The following is a 12930-nucleotide window of genomic DNA, read 5'->3' as shown; positions in this document are numbered from 1 at the left end:
AGATGCATCATGGTTTTGTAACTCAATTTGCTACAGACTAGTTTAATGAGAATCACCCAGGTGCTTCCACACAGGTGTGATTCCCGAGTTAATTAAGCAATTAACATCCCATCATGCATAGGGTCATGTATGAAAATGCTGGGCAGGACATTATTTTGGCGACCATCGCTACGCCCCCATAGGATGACAATGCCCCCATCCACAGGGCACGAGTGGTCACTGAATGGTTTGACGAGCATGAAAACGATGTAAACCATATGCCATGGCCGTCTCAGTCACCAGATCTCAAACCAACTTAACACTTATGGGAGATTCTGGAGCGGCGCCTGAGACAGCGTTTTCCACCACCATCAACAAAACACCAAATTATGGAATTTCTCGTGGAAGAATGATGTCGCATCCCTCCAATAGAGTTCCAGACACTTGTAGAATCTACGCCAAGGTGCATGGAAGCTGTTCTGGCTCGTGGTGGCCCAGCACCCTAACACACTTTATGTTGGTGTTTCCTTTATTTTGGCAGTCACCTGTACATTACATTTTAGTCATTTAGCAGACGCTCTTATCCAGAGCGACTTACAGTTAGTGAGTGCATACATTATTTTTTTTAATGTTTCATACTGGCCCCCCGTGGGGAATCGAACCCACAACCCTGGCGTTGCAAACGCCATGCTCTACCAACTGAGCTACATCCCTGTACGTATGTCATTGCACTCGTTGTATTGAGTCTTGTGTGGATTTCAGAAAAACTGTTTACCGGTACTCTTTGTCGTACCCATTCAATCAGTTATTTGTATTTATTATTTTATTTTATTTATTTTTAGGGGTTTGTGATATTGTTTCGTCAAAAAGACAAAGCAAGATCCACGTGTCATTGCCACAGGAATGTCACTGACCTATCAGGTCAACAAGTACGTTTTTTTTGGAGGATTACAAGATCAATCTTTTGCGTTCACTCTCAACAAGTACCCTAACCACTATACCCTAACCACTAAACCCTAACCACTAAACCCTAACCACTACACCCTAACCACTACACCCTAACCACTAAACCCTAACCCCGAACCACTACACCCTAACCACTACACCCTAACCACTACACCCTAACCACTAAACCCTAACCACTAAACCCTAACCACTAAACCCTAACCACTAAACCCTAACCACTAAACCCTAACCACTACACCCTAACCACTACACCCTAAACCCTAAACCCTAACCACTAAACCCTAACCCCTAAACCCTAACCACTACACCCTAACCACTAAACCCTAACCCCTACACCCTAACCACTACACCCTAACCACTACACCCTAACCACTACACCCTAACCACTAAACCCTAACCACTACACCCTAACCACTACACCCTAACCACTACACCCTAAACCCTGACCCTAACCACTAAACCCTAACCACTACACCCTAACCACTACACCCTAACCACTAAACCCTAACCACTACACCCTAACCACTAAACCCTAACCACTAACCACTAACCCCTAACCACTACACCCTAACCACTACACCCTAACCCCTAACCACTACACCCTAACCACTAACCCCTAACCACTACACCTTAACCACTACACCCTAACCCCTACACCCTAACCCCTACACCCTAACCACTAAACCCTAACCCCTAACCACTAAACCCTAACCACTAAACCCTAACCCCTAACCACTAACCACTACACCCTAAACCCTACACCCTAACCCCTAACCACTACACCCTAACCACTACACCCTAACCACTAAACCCTAACCACTAAACCCTAAACCCTAACCCCTAACCACTACACCCTAACCACTAATACACTGCTTTCTGTTTGATTTAAGTTCCAGTCATTGTCAAACAAAAAATTGTCAGTTTAATCTGATGTCCTGCATCCCAAATGGCACCCTATTCCCTTTTTTGTACACTCGTTTTATTTTTTATTTTTTTATAATAATGATCATGATAATCATAATGGTAATCATGATAATCATGATATGGGACAAGCAACAGTTACTGTAGGTCAGTAGGGCAGAGTTATCAGACACCAAAATCACTCCATGGTTACCACCGAACATGTAGTGTAAACAACTAAAACAGACAAAAACCAGCGATGACAGCGAGAAATATCTAACCATCTTGCAACACGCATATCATAGGTAACATAACAGCCTGATTTCCATGGTTACCGTAGTCGGGATATCCCCACCACACTGACATGATTCAGACAGTCAGGGCAAGCCTTCCCCGGAGCCTCCCCGCCCCCCGCCCTCCCTTTCTTCTTCTACAGAGAAGAGAAGGAAGCAAAAAAAAAAAAAAACTGGGAATGAGAGACAGATTGAATTGTGGGTTTCCACTGCGAGTTGTGAGTCACGAACACGAGGGAGGGACAGAGAGGAGGCTGAAAAATAAATAAAAAAAGACTATTCTGGGATGGTTGGCTGCTATAGCAACATAATAAGCAAGGGGGAAGGTTATTGCAGGGATGTTTCCATAGCAATGTCCTGTGTGTGTATATAAATATCGGATACCAAAAAGCAGTTGTAAGCGCTCTAACAAACAATGCAGAAATGAATAGCTAAGCGCAGTCAAAAAAAAAAAAGTTGATTTATCCTATTATTGCGTGGTGAATAGATAGTTTGTCTATAGGACTGAGAATATGTCCCGGTACTTTGAACTTTTCTGGGATTACCCTCTCATGACTAACAGCTTTGGCGTGTTACGTCTTGTCATAGCCGACCACAGCACTGAACAATAAACGACCCTCCACTTAGGGAATAGCGTTACCTCAGAGTTACCTCAGAGTTACCTCAGCGTTACCTCAGAGTTACCTCAGAGTTACCTCAGAGTTACCTCAGAGTTACCTCAGCACAGCTCAAGGTGCGTAACACTCCACCTAGAATTTCAACAACCAGCGGGGAAATTGATCAACCTTTTAAGGATAAAAGACAAATGATAGTTTGAGCTTTATCTGAGGTGTCACAATCAGTAGCACACTACCTTCTATTCACCGATTTAAAACAATCTCAATGAGTATGCCCGAGTCATTGTTCTTCGAGTCAGAGGTTTTTACCATTGACCCAGCGTGTGATAAAAAACACTTTGCAACAGTTTGCGTAGCCCTCGTCAATCCTCCGTTAGGTTTTTACTCAGACAGATACCTTCCCGTGAGCTCCACATTCCTCTAATAGTTGGAAATGTTCCAGAAGTCCAACACTGCAGTGTGGCAATGAATGGCAATGAATGCTGTGTTGCAATAATATCTGTTGAGAGAGTGTGCTGAACCAGACTAAAAGCCGCCTTTATCTAATTGACTCAAACGTATGCCGAAGGAGTCATTTGGACTAGACTCACCTTAAACAAACAAGTCCCAAATACACCAAGAAGGTACCCTGGTTTTATCTGTGTCTGTCTTGAGTGTATTTGGGTCAAATGGTGTGCTCACTACCACTCCCCTCTGCCATCCCTCAGACCTCGCCAGAGAAACATGTATTGAGAAGTATTTAAATGATTCTATACCTCTGCAGAATGTAAGCTATGGCATTTATCTATTTCAAAACAGACACTGAGACACACATGATATTTACACACGTCATGTTAACGGTTGCTCTTTGTTTGATCAATATGAAATCAGAGATACTGTATCTTGTAGATTTTGACAAAACAATGGTCAATATTTATCTGCTGAGCCTGTGACTTTAGTGAGCATTGTAGTTGTGCTTTTGAAGACGACATCAATTGCAATGCCCCACCTCCCAACTTTGGAAATATGAGCCTCAGGAATGGGGTCTCATATCCTAAAATGCAGGGTCTCTCTCTCTCTCTCTCTCTCTCTCACTCTCTCTTTCTCTCTCTCTTCGTACACAGTCATACAGAGCAGCTAAAATGATCTGTGTAGGCTTCCAAGAAATTAAATTAGACATTGTTTACGTACTAAATATTTCTGACTATGTTGCCGTGGCTCCCTGCCTGGTGAGTGTTGCGTGTTCATGTCAGACAGGGTGCTTCCCAAATGGCACCCTATTCCCTATGTAGTGCATTACTTTTGACCAGAGCCCTGTGGACATGCTCTATCACCCTGGTCAAAAGTAGTGCACTATATAGGGAATATGGTGTAATTTGGGACACAGAACACTGTCTTCTTCCCCAGCCCCATTCAGCTATTTCACCCTTGCCACAGTCATAACCCATGACCTCTGACCCTCACCATTCCATTCTGATGCAAAATGACTCTGCTGCTGCGTTTTAGTGCCACAGCAAAACACATCCGTATGCCTGCCTTAGGCATGCATGGAGGGGGACAGTAGGAAGGGACTGACTGGAGGCTGCATGGAGGGGGACAGTAGGAAGGGACTGACTGGAGGCTGCATGGAGGGGGACAGTAGGAAGGGACTGACTGGAGGCTGCATGGAGGGGGACAGTAGGAAGGGACTGACTGGAGGCTGCATGGAGGGGGACAGTAGGAAGGGACTGACTGGAGGCTGCAAGGAGGGGGACAGTAGGAAGGGACTGACTGGAGGCTGCATGGAGGGGGACAGTAGGAAGGGACTGACTGGAGGCTGCATGGAGGGGGACAGTAGGAAGGGAGACACCCACCCAGGAATGTTTCATTAAAAAAAAGGAATTTGAAAGGTTAAATTCATGTCCCACGGTGGGCCGGGTTGGAAACTTAAAACAATATTTTGTTAATTTTGCTATTTTTTGTTGAGGATTAATGTTGATCAATATAGTCTTACATTATTTAGAAAATATAAAACAATTATAGAAGAACGTCAATATGTTAGTATATCCTTACCACTGTCTACCATGTGACATAGTATCTACTGCCTACCATGTGACATAGTATCTACTGCCTACCATGTGACATAGTATCTACTGCCTACCATGTGACATAGTATCTACTGTCTACCATGTGATATAGTATCTACTGTCTACCATGTGACATAGTATCTACTGTCTACCATGTGACATAGTATCTACTGTCTACCATGTGACATAGTATCTACTGCCTACCATGTGACATAGTATCTACTGCCTACCATGTGACATAGTATCTACTGCCTACCATGTGACATAGTATCTACTGTCTACCATGTGACATAGTATCTACTGTCTACCATATGACATAGTATCTACTGTCTACCATGTGACATAGTATCTACTGTCTACCATGTGACATAGTATCTACTGTCTACCATGTGACATAGTATCTACTGTCTACCATGTGACATAGTATCTACTGCCTACCATGTGACATAGTATCTACTGCCTACCATGTGACATAGTATCTACTGCCTACCATGTGACATAGTATCTACTGTCTACCATGTGACATAGTATCTACTGTCTACCATGTGACATAGTATCTACTGTCTACCATGTGACATAGTATCTACTGTCTACCATGTGACATAGTATCTACTGTCTACCATGTGACATAGTATCTACTGTCTACCATGTGACATAGTATCTACTGCCTACCATGTGACATAGTATCTACTGCCTACCATGTGACATAGTATCTACTGTCTACCATGTGACATAGTATCTACTGTCTACCATGTGACATAGTATCTACTGTCTACCATGTGACATAGTATCTACTGTCTACCATGTGACATAGTATCTACTGTCTACCATGTGACATAGTATCTACTGCCTACCATGTGACATAGTATCTACTGCCTACCATGTGACATAGTATCTACTGTTTACCATATGACATAGTATCTACTGTCTACCATATGACATAGTATATTCTGTCTACCATGTGACATAGTATATTCTGTCTACCATACTAAATAGCATCTTCTGTCTCCCAAACTAAACAGTACAGTGGCTTGCGAAAGTATTCACCCCCCTTGGCATTTTTCCTATTTTGTTGCCTAACAACCTGGAATAAAAATAGATTTTGGGGGGGTTTGTATTATTTGATTTTCACAACATGCCTACCACTTTGAAGATGCAAAATGTTTTTTATTGTGAAACAAACAAGAAATAAGACATAAAAACAGAAAACTTGAGCTTGCATAACTATTCACCCCCCCCCAAAGTCAATACTTTGTAGAGCCACCTTTTGCAGCAATTACAGCTGCAAGTCTCTTGGGGTATGTCTCTTGGCACATCTAGCCGCTGGGATTTTTGCCCATTCTTCAAGGCAAAACTGCTCCAGCTCCTTCAAGTTGGATGGGTCCCGCTGGTGTACAGCAATCTTTAAGTCAAACCACAGATTCTCAATTGGATTGAGATCTGGGCTTTGACTAGGCCATTCCAAGACATTTAAATGTTTCCCCTTAAACAACTTGAGTGTTGCTTTAGCAGTATGCTTATGGTCATTGTCCTGCTGGAAGGTGAACCTCCGGCCCAGTCTCAAATCTCTGGAAGACTGAAACAGGTTTCCCTCAATAATTTCCCTGTATTTAGCGCCATCCATCATTCCTTCAATTCTGACCAGTTTCCCAGTCCCAGCCGATGAAAAACATGGTGTTCTCGGGGTGATGAGAGGTGTTGGGTTTGCGCCAGACATAGCGTTTTCCTTGATGGCCAAAAAGCTCCATTTTAGTCTCATCTGACCAGAGTACCTTCTTCCATATGTTTGGGGAGTCTCCCACATGCCTTTTGGCGAACACCAAACATGTTTGCTTATTTTTTTCTTTAAGCAATGGCTTTTCTTCTGGCCACTCTCCCGTAAAGCCCAGCTCTGTGGAGTGTACGGCTTAAAGTGGTCCTACGGACAGATACCCCAATCTCCGCTGTGGAGCTTTGCAGCTCCTTCAGGGTTATCTTTGGTCTCTTTGTTGCCTCTCTGATTAATGCCCTCCATGCCTGGTCCGTGAGTTTTGGTGTGCGGCCCTCTCTTGGCAGGTTTGTTGTGGTGCCATATTCTTTCAATTTGTTAATAATGGATTTAATGGTGCTCCATGGGATGTTCAAAGTTTCTGATATTTTTTTATAACCCAACCCTGATCTGTACTTCTCCACAACTTTGTCCCTGACCTGTTTGGAGAGCTCCTTGTTCTTCATGGTGCCGCTTGCTTGATGGTGCCCCTTGCTTAGTGGAATTGCAGACTCTGGGGCCTTTCAGAACAGGTGTATATATACTGAGATCATGTGGCACTTAGATTGCACACAGGTGGACTTTATTTAACTAATTATGTGACTTCTGAAGGTAATTGGTTGCACCAGATCTTATTTAAGGGCTTCATAGCAAAGGGGCTGAATACATATGCACGCACCACTGTTCCATTATTAATTTTTTAGAATTTTTTTCATTTCACTTTACCAATTTGGACTATTTTGTGTATGTCCATTACATGAAATCCAAATAAAAATCCATTTAAATTACAGGTTGTAATGCAACAAAATAAGAAAAACGCCAAAGGGGGATGAATACTTTTGCAAGGCACTATCTTCTGTCTCCCGTACTAAATAGCATCTTCTGTCTCCCATACTAAATAGTATCTTCTGTCTCCCATACTAAATAATAACATTTGTACTTTTGCAAGATGTTACCAAAGACACATATGCAATATATTAGTGGGTTGTTGTTCGCTGTCAGCATAGACGCCGCGCTGTCTAATTGTGTCTAATACTGGTATTGACAATTAAACCAGTATTTCTGGCACGAATATGTCAAGACGGAGAAAATCCCAATTTAGACACAATGTGTCTAAACCCACTTCCTCTAAAGATTCGGATACATCGGTTGGTCATTCAACCAATGACACACAACGTTGTGGAGATCCACTAAACTAGAGTAACGGAACTGTCACTCTACCATGGTAACGACACAAACCATAGGACAAGTATGACAGTGAAATAAGGTGCGTGAGTTAAAAGGCGACAGATTTAGAGAACAGGGAAGTAGGGACTGGGGTGAGGTTGGTTTCCACACTTCCACTGTGTTTGTTCTCTCCAGCCCAAACCAAACCCTGCCTACAACCATCCCACTCTCTCCAGATGTGTGGACAGAAACAGATGCCGAGCACATGCATAACATGACTGAGCTTTCACATGGGATTGACAAAGAGGGGGGGGGGGGGGGTATTGTCTTGTGGCTGCTTGGGGGGGAGGGGGGGGGGGGGGGGGGGGGGTTCACTTTTTAACTCTAAAGCTACTGACCAAACTCTAGAGACTGTATAGCCTGGGGAGACTAGGATTGTATTGACTGTACAGCCTGGGGAGACTAGGATTGTATTGACTGTACAGCCTGGGGAGACTAGGATTGACTATACAGCCTGGGGAGACTAGGATTGTATTGACTGTACAGCCTGGGGAGACTAGGATTGTATTGACTATACAGCCTGGGGAGACTAGGATTATATTGACTGTACAGCCTGGGGAGACTAGGATTGACTATACAGCCTGGGGAGACTAGGATTATATTGACTGTACAGCCTGGGGAGACTAGGATTGTATTGACTATACAGCCTGGGGAGACTAGGATTATATTGACTGTACAGCCTGGGGAGACTAGGATTGACTATACAGCCTGGGGAGACTAGGATTGTATTGACTGTACAGCCTGGGGAGACTAGGATTGACTATACAGCCTGGGGAGACTAGGATTGTATTGACTGTACAGCCTGGGGAGACTAGGATTATATTGACTGTACAGCCTGGGGAGACTAGGATTATATTGACTGTACAGCCTGGGGAGACTAGGATTATATTGACTGTACAGCCTGGGGAGACTAGGATTGTATTGACTGTACAGCCTGGGGAGACTAGGATTATATTGACTGTACAGCCTGGGGAGACTAGGATTATATTGACTGTACAGCCTGGGGAGACTAGGATTATATTGACTGTACAGCCTGGGGAGACTAGGATTATATTGACTATACAGCCTGGGGAGACTAGGATTGTATTGACTGTACAGCCTGGGGAGACTAGGATTGACTATACAGCCTGGGGAGACTAGGATTGTATTGACTGTACAGCCTGGGGAGACTAGGATTGTATTGACTATACAGCCTGGGGAGACTAGGATTGTATTGACTGTACAGTCTGGGGAGACTAGGCTGTTCTGGCCACTGTGTGGTGTATATTGTGGTGTAGCTTGTTGTGTGGCCCAAATAACACCCTATTCCCTATATAGTGCACTACTATGGGTCCTGGTCAAAAGTAGTGCACTATATAGGGAATAGGGTGCCGTTTGGGATCTGTCCAGTGTTGGAAACTTTGCCATGTCTCAAACCTTAATAGGAATACTGTCTGTTTATACTCTACAGTAAACCGTTTGAAACGTCTTCTTGCACTTGTTCAGTCCAAAGTTCCCTGTAGGTGAGCAGTGTATAGAGACGTTGTTCTCACTCACCAATGTGTCTCATAAATTGAGCAAGGGAGCGGTTCAAACAACACCAGTCCTTAGTCAAGGAACTGAAGCGGTTAGGATACTGTCTGCTTGGACTCTTCTGTTCCTAGGTCTATGCTCTAAATACATCTATGCTTTATGCACAGATAGAGCAAGGGAGGAGTTCAGTTCAACAATGCCAGTCCTTATCGTAGGAATAAGGGAACCATAGATAATTGTCTGTTGTCTGTGTTGGGAACACTAAAAAGTATTGTTGCTATGGCGACTATCATGACGAATTTGGTGTGCGTAAAACGGCTTCTTGCCGTTACTGTAGGCTTTAGCCGTGATCCACAGGACGAGTGAGTCATCCATCCGCTCTAGGACTCAGGTCTGGCACCACAGTTCTGTGTTGTGAGAACATTTCCATACGGTGTGTGTCAGCAGCCAACAAGACAAGATGAAAAGGCTCTAGCAAGTTAGACTTACCTTTGGGATATTTTACTTTTGGGATATTTTACTTGAGTGTGTATTTCTACACTCCCCCCACTACGTATTTATTTGGACAGTGAAGCTAAAACTATTAATATGGCTCTATACTCCAACATTTTGGATTTTAGATCAAACGTTTCATGTGAGGCGACAGTACAGAATGTCATCTTTTATTTGAGGATATTTTCATACATATCTGTTTTACCGTTTAGAAATGAAAGCACTTTATGTATCTAGTCCCCCCATTTGAAGGTGTCGTAAGTATTTGGACAAATTTCACTTATGTGAATGAAATACCTTTTAATGTTCCATGAACACAACCAGTCATGATGTTTTCATCTGGTTGTCAAACAAATCACTTCAGACAGTAGGCTACCTGCTGCTGGGTGTGTTTGTCCACTCCAAAATAATCCCAGCATCCAAACAGGTCACTGTGCATCCGCCAATTGATGATGGGAAAGAGACATCCGTTAGAAAACGCCAAACAGCGTGGACTCTAGTAGCCTGAATTCATTGATGCGTCTTACTGACAAATTGAACTTTTTTGTCAAAATAAAAGTCATGAATTCTGAAATAAAGGTTGCACAACCAGCTTTGTCTGTCCCGAGCTCATCAGCACGGGAAACTGTGAGGGCCCAGTTGAAACAATGTTGCAAATTTGCTAGCGAAACCTCAAGACAGACAGAAAGAGAGAGAGAGGCAGACAGAGAGAGAGGCAGACAGAAAGAGAGAGAGAGGCAGACAGAAAGAGAGAGAGAGGCAGACAGAGAGAGAGAGGCAGACACAGAGAGAGGCAGACAGAGAGAGAGAGAGAGGCAGACAGAGAGAGAGGCAGACAGAGAGAGGCAGACAGAGAGAGAGAGAGGCAGACAGAGAGAGAGAGGCAGACACAGAGAGGCAGACAGAGAGAGCGAGGCAGACAGAGAGAGAGAGAGAGGCTGACAGAGAGGCAGACAGAGAGAGAGAGGCAGACACAGAGAGAGGCAGACAGAGAGAGAGAGGCAGACAGAGAGAGAGGCAGACAGAGAGAGAGAGAGAGAGAGGCAGACAGAGAGAGAGAGGCAGACACAGAGGCAGACAGAGAGAGCGAGGCAGACAGAGAGAGAGAGAGAGGCTGACAGAGAGGCAGACAGAGAGAGAGAGGCAGACAGAGAGAGAGAGAGAGAGAGAGGCAGACAGACAGACACAGAGAGAGAGGCAGACAGAGAGAGAGGGGCAGACAGAGAGAGAGAGAGAGGCAGACAGAGAGAGAGAGGGGCAGACAGAGAGAGAGAGGGGGAGACAGAGAGAGAGAGGGGCAGACAGAGAGAGAGAGAGGCAGAGAGAGAGAGAGAGAGAGAGAGAGAGAGAGAGAGAGAGAGAGAGAGAGAGAGAGAGAGAGAGAGAGAGAGAGAGAGAGAGAGAGAGAGAGAGAGAGGCATACAGAGAGAGAGAGAGAGAGACACAGAGAGAGAGGCAGACACAGAGAGAGAGGCAGACAGAGAGAGCGGGGCAGACAGAGAGAGAGAGAGAGGCTGACAGAGAGAGAGAGAGAGAGAGGCTGACAGGCGAAGTAGAGATGAATGCGATTGAAAGAACCTGAACCAACTGTGACCGGTTTAAAGCACGACAGAGGCGGGGGTGTTCGTTTAATTTGGAACAAGCTTTTATTTTCATATTTACCAGTGCAGCAGTACAAAATAAAATTTTAAACAAATAGGAGAATGGTTAAATTAGAGACCCCACCCAAAGTTGGACTTTCGTTGCATTTAGGGGGAGCTCATGTCTCATTCAGGGGACTGAAAGTTACAGAGGGTCAAAGATCATACCCCCAAGGGGAGGGATTTCTGCTCCCCCAAGGGGAGGGATTTCTGCTCCCCTGTAACTTTCTAACTCGTCATTATTCAGGATTCATCCATGATTATCCATAATCATGGTAGCATCTAAATTAATGTAGACGTGTTCAGCAGCATCTTCTATTCTTATTTACATGTCTCACTGTTCAAATAAACCTACCATTAAAATTATAGACTGATCATATCTTTGTCAGTGGGCAAATGTACAAAATCAGCAGGGGATCAAATACATATTTCCCCTCACTGTATTTCCACTTCTATGATGGCTGTTCCCTCTTAATACCAAATAGGGGAAGATAAATATGCTATAGTTGCTTTAATATGCCTGTAATTCCCTTTATCCAGGCAGTGAACTGACAGCCTGCAGTACAGTCCTATCTTATTGACATTCATCTGTATGATTATTAATCCTCTTCAGGGAATGAAGACATTCAATCAATTTAAATCCAAATCTATTTGTATAGCACTCTTTGCACAACATTCAAGCAATTGCCAAAGGAATCAGGCATAACCCACTGCACTACCAAAAGGAACCAGGCATAACCCACGGCACTGCCAAAAGGAACCAGACATAACCCACGGCACTGCCAAAAGGAACCAGACATAACCCACGGCACTACCAAAAGGAACCAGGCATAACCCACTGCTCTACCAAAAGGAACCAGGCATAACCCACTGCTCTACCAAAAGGAACCAGGCATAACCCACTGCTCTACCAAAAGGAACCAGACATAACCCACGGCACTGCCAAAAGGAACCAGGCATAACCCACGGCACTGCCAAAAGGAACCAGACATAACCCACGGCACTGCCAAAAGGAACCAGACATAACCCACGGCACTGCCAAAAGGAACCAGACATAACCCACGGCACTTCATAAAGCGTCAGTCAGCTGTCCGCTGCCAAGACAGATTACTATCCTCAATGTAAAGTCAGTTCATTCTTCACGGTCCATTGGGAATTCATTACAGTCAACAATACAAGTTCGTGGAAAAAAATACGTTTTAACTCGGCTCCAAGTCATCAGCCTATTGTAATTAAATTATTAAAATAACTACAGTGGGTCCAAATCTGGTCAAAAGTAGCACACTATAAAGGGTGTAGGGGACCATTTGAGACTCATGATGCTTATTGGAAGGGGACTTCATGTGGCTGAGGTTGGCACACGGGACAGAGGTTGTATCAAAGCAAAGGCAGGTTAGGGCGCGTTGGGGCTCAGAGCCTGCAGCGGCAAGTATAGGGGGCCAGGTTAGGGCGCGTTGGGGCTCAGAGCCTGCAGCGGCAAGTATAGGGGGCCAGGTTAGGGCGCGTTGGGGC

This window comes from Coregonus lavaretus, assembly GCF_964263955.1.
Source record: "Coregonus lavaretus genome assembly, chromosome: 29".
Taxonomy (NCBI): Eukaryota; Metazoa; Chordata; class Actinopteri; order Salmoniformes; family Salmonidae; genus Coregonus; species Coregonus lavaretus.
The sequence above is the reverse complement of the archived record's forward strand: the minus strand, read 5'-3'. Positions refer to the sequence as shown.